Source organism: Eucalyptus grandis, chromosome 6, assembly GCF_016545825.1.
Source record: "Eucalyptus grandis isolate ANBG69807.140 chromosome 6, ASM1654582v1, whole genome shotgun sequence".
NCBI classification, from domain to species: Eukaryota; Viridiplantae; Streptophyta; class Magnoliopsida; order Myrtales; family Myrtaceae; genus Eucalyptus; species Eucalyptus grandis.
In genome coordinates this window covers 42722054-42733438 of record NC_052617.1, presented here as the reverse complement: position 1 = coordinate 42733438, position 11385 = coordinate 42722054, and positions in this window count along the sequence as shown.

Below are 11385 nucleotides of genomic sequence, written 5' to 3'. Positions count from 1 at the left end.
CATCACCATCTCAAGGGAAACAGATTTCCGAAGTAGGCCAGGTGCATGTTTTTGGGCTGGCAAGCTACGAGGATCTCGCAAGAGCCCTGCACGAGGCATGGGTGCAATACACGGGAGGAAATGCCAGGCCTAATGTAGTTGATGTTGAAAAATCATGGCCAGGCTATAGAGTTACCCTCTATGCTCTGGATGATAGTGGTCTCTGCAATCACCCTATAGATATTGCGGATATGGACTGGGTAGAATTCACTGAGAGACTAGACAGTATTCAAGTGGAACCGGTAGCCGCGGTGGGCTCATCAGCTGGTACTTCAGGAAGTGTGGGAGATAAATTCGAAGATCATGGAGAGAATGAGGACGGTGGCCGCAATGGCGGATGTGGTGATATGAATAATTGTGGATGACGATGGCCTGCGGGCAATTCATATGCAGTGTGGGGAAGATCGGGAGACTCCACCCATCATCTCGTAACTGGAATGGAAAGAATCGATTTCCTCCATTAGCCTATTTCTCACCATGGACTTTAGTTCTTCTTTTTTCTTCTATATTCCCGTGAACTTGCCAAAGCTATTTTTTCTTTCGCATGCATGAGAAGAACTTGGGCATTTAGCTATTTTTGGATTGGGCGACCGGGATAGAATTGAAGGGAATTAGTAGACTTAACGACCTTTATTATAGGAAGCGACCTAACTTCCACACTAGCAAATGCGAATGTCCTGTAATTGGTACTAATCCCAGCTCCTTCAAGACCATCGTATCGGTTGGTACATAGTCATTGTCGGAAACCTTCGTCTTCTTGGCGATCTCAAACCACTTACTCATTGTCACAATAAATGGTTATAGGATGCAAAGGGATACATGCACAAAAGGAGTATTTCTCAATAATCGCCTAGCCAAAATAATTTCTTTTCTGGTTGATGATATAGCAACATACTCGGATGGCTTTGCAGACAATGCAACGCTCGATTGTTTTTCAGATGCAACCGCTCCACCGCCCATAGCAGAAGTCCACCCATTAGTAGACTTCGATTGATTTTTTTGTGAAACCAAACTCGCACCCAATTAACATTCTATATAACATGATTAACACTTCTTATTATCTTCTCTAATGACCATAATTCCCAAAATTACATCCACAGGACCGAAGTTTAAACTTCGAAACATTATTGATATAAGATTTAGTCTCCTCAGCGATCTCATAATTCGATCCAAATATAAAGTAAATCAACAATGTAAAGGGTAATAACAACACATTCCTCATATGTGACTTTTGCAAAAACACAATTTTCAGCTTTGTTAGATCTGAAGCCAACTTTTTATTTCATCCAATTTCAGTCCTTTATACAATTGCCTAGGCACATGCAAAGATTTATCCATCCAATATACAAACTTTGTCTTCTTGACCAATTTCTATATAGGCTTCCGATTAATCACTATACTCTTCGTCTAAATCACCTTTTAGAAAGTCAGTTTAATGTTCATTTGATAATTGTTGTTATCCTTGTTACCGGGAGAATAAACACCAAACTAATCGAACCCTTTTTACTATACCCTTTACTTTAGCTCCTAATCTTGCCTTGTCTTCATCTACGGTACCGTTTTGTTTCTTTTTCTGCTCCCTTTTAACACCCATTTAGAACCTATATTTCTAGTGTTAGGAGGAAGATTAGCTTAATGACCACGTTTATTTTGTTTAATAGATAATCTCATCATCCATTGCGATTTATCTTAGCATCCGTTCTAGACATAGCATCATCAGAAGTCTTTAGATCATCCACTAAATCGATAATATAGGGAAATAAGTCGGGTCCAAAGACTTTTCTTATGCATTTTCTTTTACTCCGTCTAAATACTTGCTTTCTTTACTAGAAAAAAGATTCTTTAAAGGGAGAAGGAACTTGTTCAGTTATAACTTTGTCTTCCATTAACCTCTTTATTATTATTTTTTTAATAAAATTCGGCATCAATTGCTTCGAAAATAGTATTATCAGTGAGATTTTAAAAAATATGGGTTTACCATTTAATGCATAATGCATAAAGATAGATTTAAAAGCCACTGGTCCAAGTTAGGGTCTTTTATGAGAGACCCTAAACATAAGCAATACATGCGAAATTTGAATGATTTCTTCAAGATACCATTTGACGAATACATTCTTGAAGATACCCTCATGGACTGCAAAAGACATATATACCGATTGAGGATGACCTTGCTTTGATGGCCACAAATTTTGACATCGATGATAGCATTGATATTGTAACGCCCTTGAACATTATGAGTGGCACAAGATCTTCCAATGAATTATTTATTTTCCTTTTAGGCACGCAGAAGCATAATGAAATAATCACATCATATGAAAAAGGAAATTGACAAGTTTAAGTAACTTAAATATGCACCTTTCCCTTAATATTCCTCTTCCAAGTGTTAGTGCAAGCATAAAAAATACGAATAAAATGCATCAATCTTGGGAAGAGGGTTGGGTCAACAATCATCACTATATTCCTGCACCAAAAACTTGCCTGTACAAAAGTCAAGTTGTTACACTATGGATCAACAACCTCGCCCATCGACACATTGCCATCGCCATCTAAAATTTCACAAATACCATTCGAAACTCAAAGCTAATTAATAATTGACTTTATACTCTAAATATTATTATCAAATGTGAAAAATTCTGGTCACTCTCATGTTGGCTGATATACAGTTGGGACCTTATTTCTTTTGAATTGGCATAGCAGCCGGCATAAATACCAACGACTAGAACGGTGAAAATGTTTCTGTCTGGATCTACCTGAGCCACACACCAATAATGGAGATTTTAGCAGGATATACAAGACTCTTCGAAAGATTTTTTTTTTTTTTTCCTCAACAATTTCCACCGAAAAAAATCAAACATTCAAGTACCTATAAGACGGCTGTGCTCATGGGATTGGCAAAATAATGATCACGAACAATGGACTTCAAATCTAGGAACCTCTTCCCAAGGATGGGCTGCAATATGGGAGGGGCACCACCGCAGGATATAGCTTGATGCATTTTCCTCACAATGAGGTGTTTATCCAGAATCATCAAACTCAACAGCTTTCTACAACTCTATGATGTTTCCAGAAGATCCATTAGATGCCATGAACTAAAAGATCAATTTAAATGCGGCAAAAGGATCGTGAAGATGAGCTTCTTTAACTTAGCATGAAAAAAATATTATTGCCAGAAGCTGACCAGCTATGTCAAAGCTCCTAGGACAGACATTTGCCTTCAGAAGCTTTAAAATATACCAATAGCGATCTTAAATAAATTTAATGCAAATGAAGCCTCAATCTGAGATAGTATTTTGTAGTCCATTGCGCAAAGAAAATGTACCGGGACAATAAGTATGGCTATGAAGCAATAATCTGAGACTCTTTCAAAGTCCATGCCTGGACGAGAATGAGGGGGACAATAAGTGGAGACAATTGGTAACTCTCTACCTGGGATGAAAAGACACCGAAGAAAGAAAAACTAGCAAAAATTTTCCTCCTGTCTGCTATCTTAAACTTCTTAGCCCAAGCTGCTGAATGGCGGTTTTAATTTAGCACTGGAGTTGCACTCAGTCTACAAGTTCTACGATGCAAACATGTGAGAAATCAATAGCTTACCTCAGGGTTGAGAATATCCACGTGACGGATGATATTATCCTGGCAAATCAATAGTAATGTGGTGAGTGGACATGCATTATTTTTTCTTGGTTGGATTTTTGGAGCTACTCGAAAAAGCTTATGATCTACCTTACTCCACTGAAAACCTCCTTACTGTGACTGAAAAAGAAAGTTATTTCTACAAATATCAATCAACTACTGCAATACCATGAGGAAGAAGAAAGGTCAACCAGTCAACTGCGAGGTTTATTTCTTTTCAAACATTACGTGTAAGATATGAGAATAATGCAGCAGCAACACTATTTTTATGGCCACTGCCTAGACCTGACTGAGACAGAATCGACAAATTGTTTTCACAAGGAAAACTGCCAGAATTATTGGGATTGGCCCAAGGGCAGATATAGATGTTGGTAGCTTTTATTAGAGGGCGAGTTACTTCATGTAAAAAATTAGCATTTGCTTGCACTTTGTAAATTCTTGACTACTTGTCAAGCTGCGAAGGATGACTGCAAAATTATGTTCTGATAATAACGAGAAGTAAATCTACTTGGCAAAAGTGCAGATGGAAGATAAAGTACCTCTAATGTTCCTGGATTTTGCATCACGAAACCAAGGATATTGCGAATTAGCCCATTAAAGACTGTCTCATTGACAGTCCCATCTATATTTAACCATGGCAGGATTGGCTTATACGTGTCATCACAAGAGATGCTGATACTTGGAGCCTCCTCAGAATCTTCGACTGGCACAACAATATTATCCAGCAAACAAACCGTACGGCTGGATGGTACTGTATTTGTCGATGCACCCACACCTTTGCGACAGTCGGTAAAAGTTAATGTGGGAATTCCATCAGCATTACTATGTGTAACTCCCTCTGAATTGAGACCACCAACACCACAATTATCATCTTTGATATGAGGTGCCGTGCAGTCATCATGCCTCTCCTGAGACTTCATCCAGGAAACATATCTACTGTCCCCACCGGAAAAGGACAAAGAGTACTTGGAGCAATATAAAGCATCAATTAGACGAGTTGAGTTGTATCCGTTGACCTGTAAAGATTATTGAAAATGGAAGTTTAACATATCTTTTCCAATAAAAATTCCAGTGTTGAATATCATTTTTTTAAAGTTCTGAGCTAGATGTAGTCCTTTATGAAGCTACGAATCTATTATGACCCCTTAAACTTAGAAATTTTAGCGGCTTAAGAAAATCATGGCTGCTTATCATCTCTGGCTATAAAAACTCCTGGGTTCCTTGTCTAGAATTAAATACACTTGTCCCCCCAACCCGGCGCCCTCTCTATCTCTCTCTCAATTAGTTTTAAATGGAGAGACCCACCTCAAATATCAAATCCAGAAAATTTGGTGGATTAACGGGAAAAATGAAAAATCATAAGCACAAGAAATACAGGAATAAGAGGTACCAAAAATAAGCCAGGGGAAACTCCAACTAATACTTTTTGCGAAGTTCAATAGAAGAATTTTTTGCTGTTAGACAACAATATTCTTGAATTTGATTTAGTTTCACCACAACTGACCTTTATTGCCAATCCAAATGCTTGGAATACATCCATGACAATTTCGGGCATTGCCTCACCTGAAACATTACACAGAATATATCAAAACAGTGGATTAACTTTCCTACTTCATTTTAACTGGAGAAGAAAAATTCAATGAAAGATTAGCAACCCACCTGGCATCTCTATCATATGTGAGACTTCTTTGGCGGTTAAACCATGTTCACCGGCCCTTTTAAGGGAACTATAGACAGCTCTAAATATGTCAGATGTGAGGTAAGTTGCTTGCTTACCATATGAGGGTGTCAACATCAAATATCCGGCATACCGCGTCATAGCATCCCAAGATGGCTCATCACTTTTTCTGGTTATGGGGACTACGTTGTCAGGCTCTGGAACTACATTATAGTCACATCCAGAAGCAAACCAGATATTATTGAACTGCTCTGCAACAGCCTTGTTTTCGGTTTCCTGAGGAAAGTGAGTTTCGGCAGCTAAGAGATCTCCATCCTTGAGGAATTCCTGGACATTAGCTGCTGAAATGGATGCAGGTTCCACCAGAACCCTAATCCCTGGAAAACCCTTCTCCCGTCGGTTTTCGAGAACATCTGTTGCTATAGATTTTGGTCTCTTAGCCTTTCCACAGTCTGGAAATTCATCACCAGCAGACTTACGTTTCAAGCTTCTGAAGTCTTCAGCCTCTCCAACACCTTCTTCAGGCATGCTTGGTAAAATATTCAATTTTCCTGAAGAAACTAAACCAAACAAATGGAAGAGTTCTCCACATTGTAACTCCCGGTCAAGAAAAACCTGCCCTTGAATAAGATCTTTTTGTCTTTCTCGAAGCCATCTGGAAAATTCAGCTGCTTGCTGTCCAGTGCCAGGGGGGAACCGTGACTTTGAAATATTCTCCAAGAACGTTTGAGAAAGTAAAGGTTGATCTCCATTGTGCAAAATCTCCCAAAAGACAAAAAAATCAGTTCATATATGTGTACAGATGCAAATAAAGAAGTGTAATAGCTAGAAAAAAATAAATGACAGCTACTGAAGCAGATCTGAGGGAAGCTTGACTTGTCAAAAGAATCCAAGTCAATAAAAATCGTTCGGTGGCTGTGCTAGGACTGATCATGGGTCTGGCAGCCTACCCAAGTCTGCGCTTGAAGGTAAATTAGGCGGGTCTTTTTCTATGTAAGTTTTCTGTAGTGAGTGGGCTTGTCTAAAAGGTTAGTCTTGATGTACCCATTTCATCAGGTCGACAATACGATTGGGAGGTTCCATGATCCATCCAGCTCTAAACAAGCACCAAAAGAGAAATTCTTCTAGGGGAAAGGTAAGTACATACAATTAAGCAATGAGGTGAAATTGCGTGTAAAAGTTCTACTTGAAAGGTCAAGAATCCATTTCTAGTAAGTATAGTGGAGTGAAAAGTACAAGAGAAGGCATGTTCATGGAAGACATAAGAAGCTCGCTGGAATTGCTGAAAAAGGGGACTACAACAGTCTTAAAGTGAAATTATCGTTAGCACAGTGCGAAGAGAACAACACCTATAGGAGAAATATGGGCGCAAACATAGATAGATTCAGAATCCTTTTAGTGTTGGCACGCATAAATAGTTCTTTCCAACTAGGTGAAACAGCTTCACGTGCAATCTTTAGCTGCAGTTTCGCCTACATACCCAGCATACCATTTAACGGAGTATGGGGAAAAGGAAGAGGTCAATTACCATGAATTTCTTCTCACTCAGGTAACTAAACGCTGCAAAGAGCTCATCATTTGAAAATTGACGTAGGAGTTCTGCACTCTGATTGAGCAGGCCGTCTTCTCTCAAGGGGCTTAACAGGACAAGTTTCAGTAGCTCCACAGCATTAGAAACAGCCACGGATCTATGGACTTTTCTGCTGACCTTCCTCCTATTATTCGATGGCTTGGTATGCTTCTTATGAAGATGACAGGAGTTTGATTGGTCTACAGAATCTTTATACCATCCCAAAGTATGGTGATTAACATCATCAATGCAGTTGTTTGAAAGGACCAAATCAGAGGGCAGGGAATCCTGCAGAAGCACTCAAATTTCAGAAAAGCTCAATGTCATTATAAAATATACAGTCTATTATATCAGTCATGGTATTATGATTGAGATGTAACTTAATAGGAGAGTTAATGATTACATTTTCTTCATTGTATATACGTTCATCATGGGGTTCCTCCAATGTGGCTCTGCACTTATACTGGAGAACTTTCTCAAGTGCTGCCTTTAATGTTTTGTCTTCAAAGTTGTCCCATTCTCCATTCTGAGAACCCACCACTGAGTTGATTTCGGAATTATTAGATAAACCTATGTTAAGAAATTCCTTTGATAAATCCTTCATCACAAGTTTGCTGCTATTGTTACGCAAGCCCTCCCGGTTTTCTTCTTGGTACTTTAGAAACCGTTTGCTTAGCATGTTGCAGAGACCCATCAAGCTTTTTCTGAATGTAAAGTTCTTTTTTAGCAAGGAAATTCTTCTTCTGCAGCATTTTGGGGGTGCTGGAAGATCAGGGAGTTGATTCCAATCTACGCGTTGAAACTTTGCACCTTTTGCTGCGCGGATCCTTGCATACTGGATTACCAACTTCCTGAGAAAGATTAAGGAATAGTCAATAACCAAAACATCATGGACATTATGCATAGGATAAAAGAGAGTCATGTATCTTCCCGGGAGAAAGATAAACAGAAGTATTGTAGCTTGGAGTTGACAAGGTAGACTGATGTGAAAACCCTGAACTTATCCAGGTTGTGTAAAATGTTACATACTTATCCCCTTCATCTGTCCATCTAAACCTTCTTCGAAATGTGCGGTTCGTATATGAAGAGGCATTCCTGGTAATGGATGCAGAAGACACTTTGCTTTTATTAGGTTCAGACCCTTCAATATCTGCTGGAAAATCCCCTGCTTTGTCATAAATCTGCAAATTACTGTCGTGCTGTCTGGAAGAAGCTATTGATACAGCTTCTACTTCCCTGAATTTTTCGACTCTATCGAGCTGTCTGGTAGGACTATGTCTCCCCATACATCCTCCTATATCAAGTTCTGTGCACTTCCGAGATTTAGCTTCTTGAGATCTCTTTCTTTTGTGAGTTGCTGAAACATGTGTTTCTTCTACTTTAGTCTCCTGATCGGTAAGAATGTCACCTCGATACTTATGGTGCTCTTGTTCATACTGCCGATAAAAAACTTGTATTGCCTACAAGTAGTCCCGCAAATGTATATCAGTCATCCCAAATGACAAAAACAGAAAGAAGTTAAATACAGAACGCATGGACCCCAGTCACTTCTGTTACTTATTTAATCTAACCTTCTGTAAGGTTGACTTTGCAGGGACCATTTTAACAAGAGTGGACCCATCAGCTTGTGTGGCTTCTGGTCTGGGAGTCTGAGGGTCTGGACACACGGGGTCCCAAGTCTTGACCGGGCCTCGTTTTGGCTGTTTAAAGGACCTGATTTTTCCTTGAAGTTCTGCAGTGATACTTTCAATGGATACGGATGGATGCAAGACTACTTCAACAGTACGACTACAGCTAGGACTATCATTTGTATGTACACATTTGCAGAGCCCTTGTTGCTCAAGTTTCTTTAGAATTTTGTCCATGGTTTTCCTGCACATAGTTATACCCTTTTCCTTCTCAAGATTCACAAGCCAACCATAAAGCTCACGTTTCAAAATAAACTTCTCATCCTGCAGAAAATAAAGAAGCAAGCAATAATTCTTCAGCCCTGAAACTTGTAGTAATTCAGCAGCATTTTCTACCTCCAGAGTTGCTACAAATTATCCAGGTACCTGGAGTCGATCCAATATCTTCTGTCGTCTTCGAATTTCATTGGTAGTTAATGATGTAACTGTCGAGGACAGAGCTGCCTGAATAACATTTGCTTCTGTCTGTGTATGTCGTCGAGGACGACTATCTTCATCAGGAATCCACTTCATTTGCTCAAGATGGAACTCTTCTGGGTTAAACAGAACACTCTCCTCAGCAGCACCATCATCTTGGGGAGTTGAAGAATCACTTATGGTAATTTCTCCTATTTCAGAAAAGTCTAAATTAGAAGATTGGCTGTCAGCCTGTACCGGGAGATACTGGCTTTCACTTGGAAGTCCGATCGACCGTGTAAGATCGAGATTACCAAGGATCCGATATCGATAGGCAACTGCCTTTGAATAACTTCCCTCCTCCCTAACAACCCCTACTTTCTCCCTATCTATCCCAAGCCTAGAGTAGTTTTTTGAGAACCAACGCGAATAGCTAGTTCCAAGCCTCTTTTGAACCTGTGAAACGGTCAGGGGATGGGAGGTAAGTGTACAAATGTCATGGATCAAATTAAGAAATATGGGTGAGCGTCAAGTGTGATTCAACTAAGCAGTGGCTTATATTGAAATCATTTCAGTTGAAAACCATAGTGCTTATACCTATATTAGTGAAATGGATACCTACTACGGGCCAAGCTAGCACGGAGAAGTGTGAAGACAGAATAATTAGTGAATATCCAGTAGAGTGCACCTTTAATAAGTAGGGCACCTTTCCTTTCTTGGTATGCTTTGAAAAAGATTACTTGCATCCTGTAAAACTACTTGACTTGGATATACTGACTCAAGTAGTGGAAACCCACTCCTAAAATTTGTCCAAAATTTGAATCGAGCTACTTCCATTTGCCCACGTCAATTTTGATTAAAAGTAAAAAAAATTGACGTGGGCGTTTTTAATCTTTTAGCAAATACATGGCACTGACATGGCCCATATCGGAAAAAGCAAAATTTAAGGGGGAAAAAAAGCTAAAAGGTTTGAGAAAGAAAAAAAGAAGTTGGTGGCATTGCACGGGGGCTGGCTGGCACTCGGTGGACCGAATGTGGTCCTTTTCCTAACGTGGCACCGAGTGGGGACCATGTGCTCTCCAAAAATGTTAGAAATCGCCGCATCAGTATGTTCTGTCACTTAAATTGGACAGAATAAGAAACGTATTCGATTCTAAATAGACAAGTTTTTACAACTTAATTGCATCATTTAAAAATTCTAGAACTTAATTATTCTTCCACAATATGCTTATAGACTCTGCTATGGTAAGAAAGAACTTAACTCTACAAACCATAGATTTGGCAGATATATGCAATAAAACTACTCATATGAAGTAATAGACTTATTGCAGACTAATACATAAGTAGAATGCACTTGCCTGCATTGAAGTCACGCCTTTAGACCCAGAATCAGCAACCATCTGATATATCTGCTGCTGTATAGGAAGCTCCATGATAATCTCATTGTGATGATTTATCCTTCCATACGTTACTTGTTGCTCATTATCATTGTCTTCGGCTCCAGGCACAAAGACATTTGGAGAAAAGTTCTTCACCAATTGCAAGCAATTTTTATCCTGTCAAACAGAAAGATCCCAGCCACTGATCAAGATTCACTTAATGTTGTGCACGGTGTTTTTGCCTCTGAATTAATTTAGATGATAAGCTTTTCCAGTTATCCACCCATTAGCGTTGGCAAGCTAAAAACTCTCAACTCATTGACAGGCTCAAAAGGGAAGGATCAAGCAAAAAGATTGACGTCCAAACATTGTTGTTTTGCTTGTCCTAGTCTCTTTTTTGACATGATGTTCTAATTTCAAGATTTACGATGACAATACCGATTCGAGCATCAGAAGACTTCGTTCTGAAGACCATGCGTGAAATACTTCTGAGGTGATGACAATACAGTCATCAGTCACTTAAGATATGCTGAATTCAAACAAGCGAACGGAAAACATATACCGCGATACTTCTTACCCTCGCCTTGTTTCCGGCTCGAGTGTGTTCCTTCACGAAGCCCGCATCTTCCAACATCCGACGAATCTGAACCGAATTTCGACCAGGAAAAAAAATGTTATTTGCTAGAGGAAAATATATTTCAAGAGAGAGGTGGCAAACCGAGTGCGAAACTGCAGGTAGGAATGTCGATAACTTACAATTGTCCAGGCTTTGTGTGCTGAAGATGATCCAACAAAGCCAAGTTCCTTCTTAATATCCTTTACAGCAAGAACCTAGAAGAGAACAATGGCTAACCAAATCAATATGCGGTAGTGCAAATGCCTATGTAATGCAACTTATTCTGCAGACTCAACCTTTGTGAACCTTGCTAACGTACCCTGCCATCAGCTTTTTCGAGTCTATCGCAAACTGATTTCATCGCGAGTAGATAATCCTTTACGAGC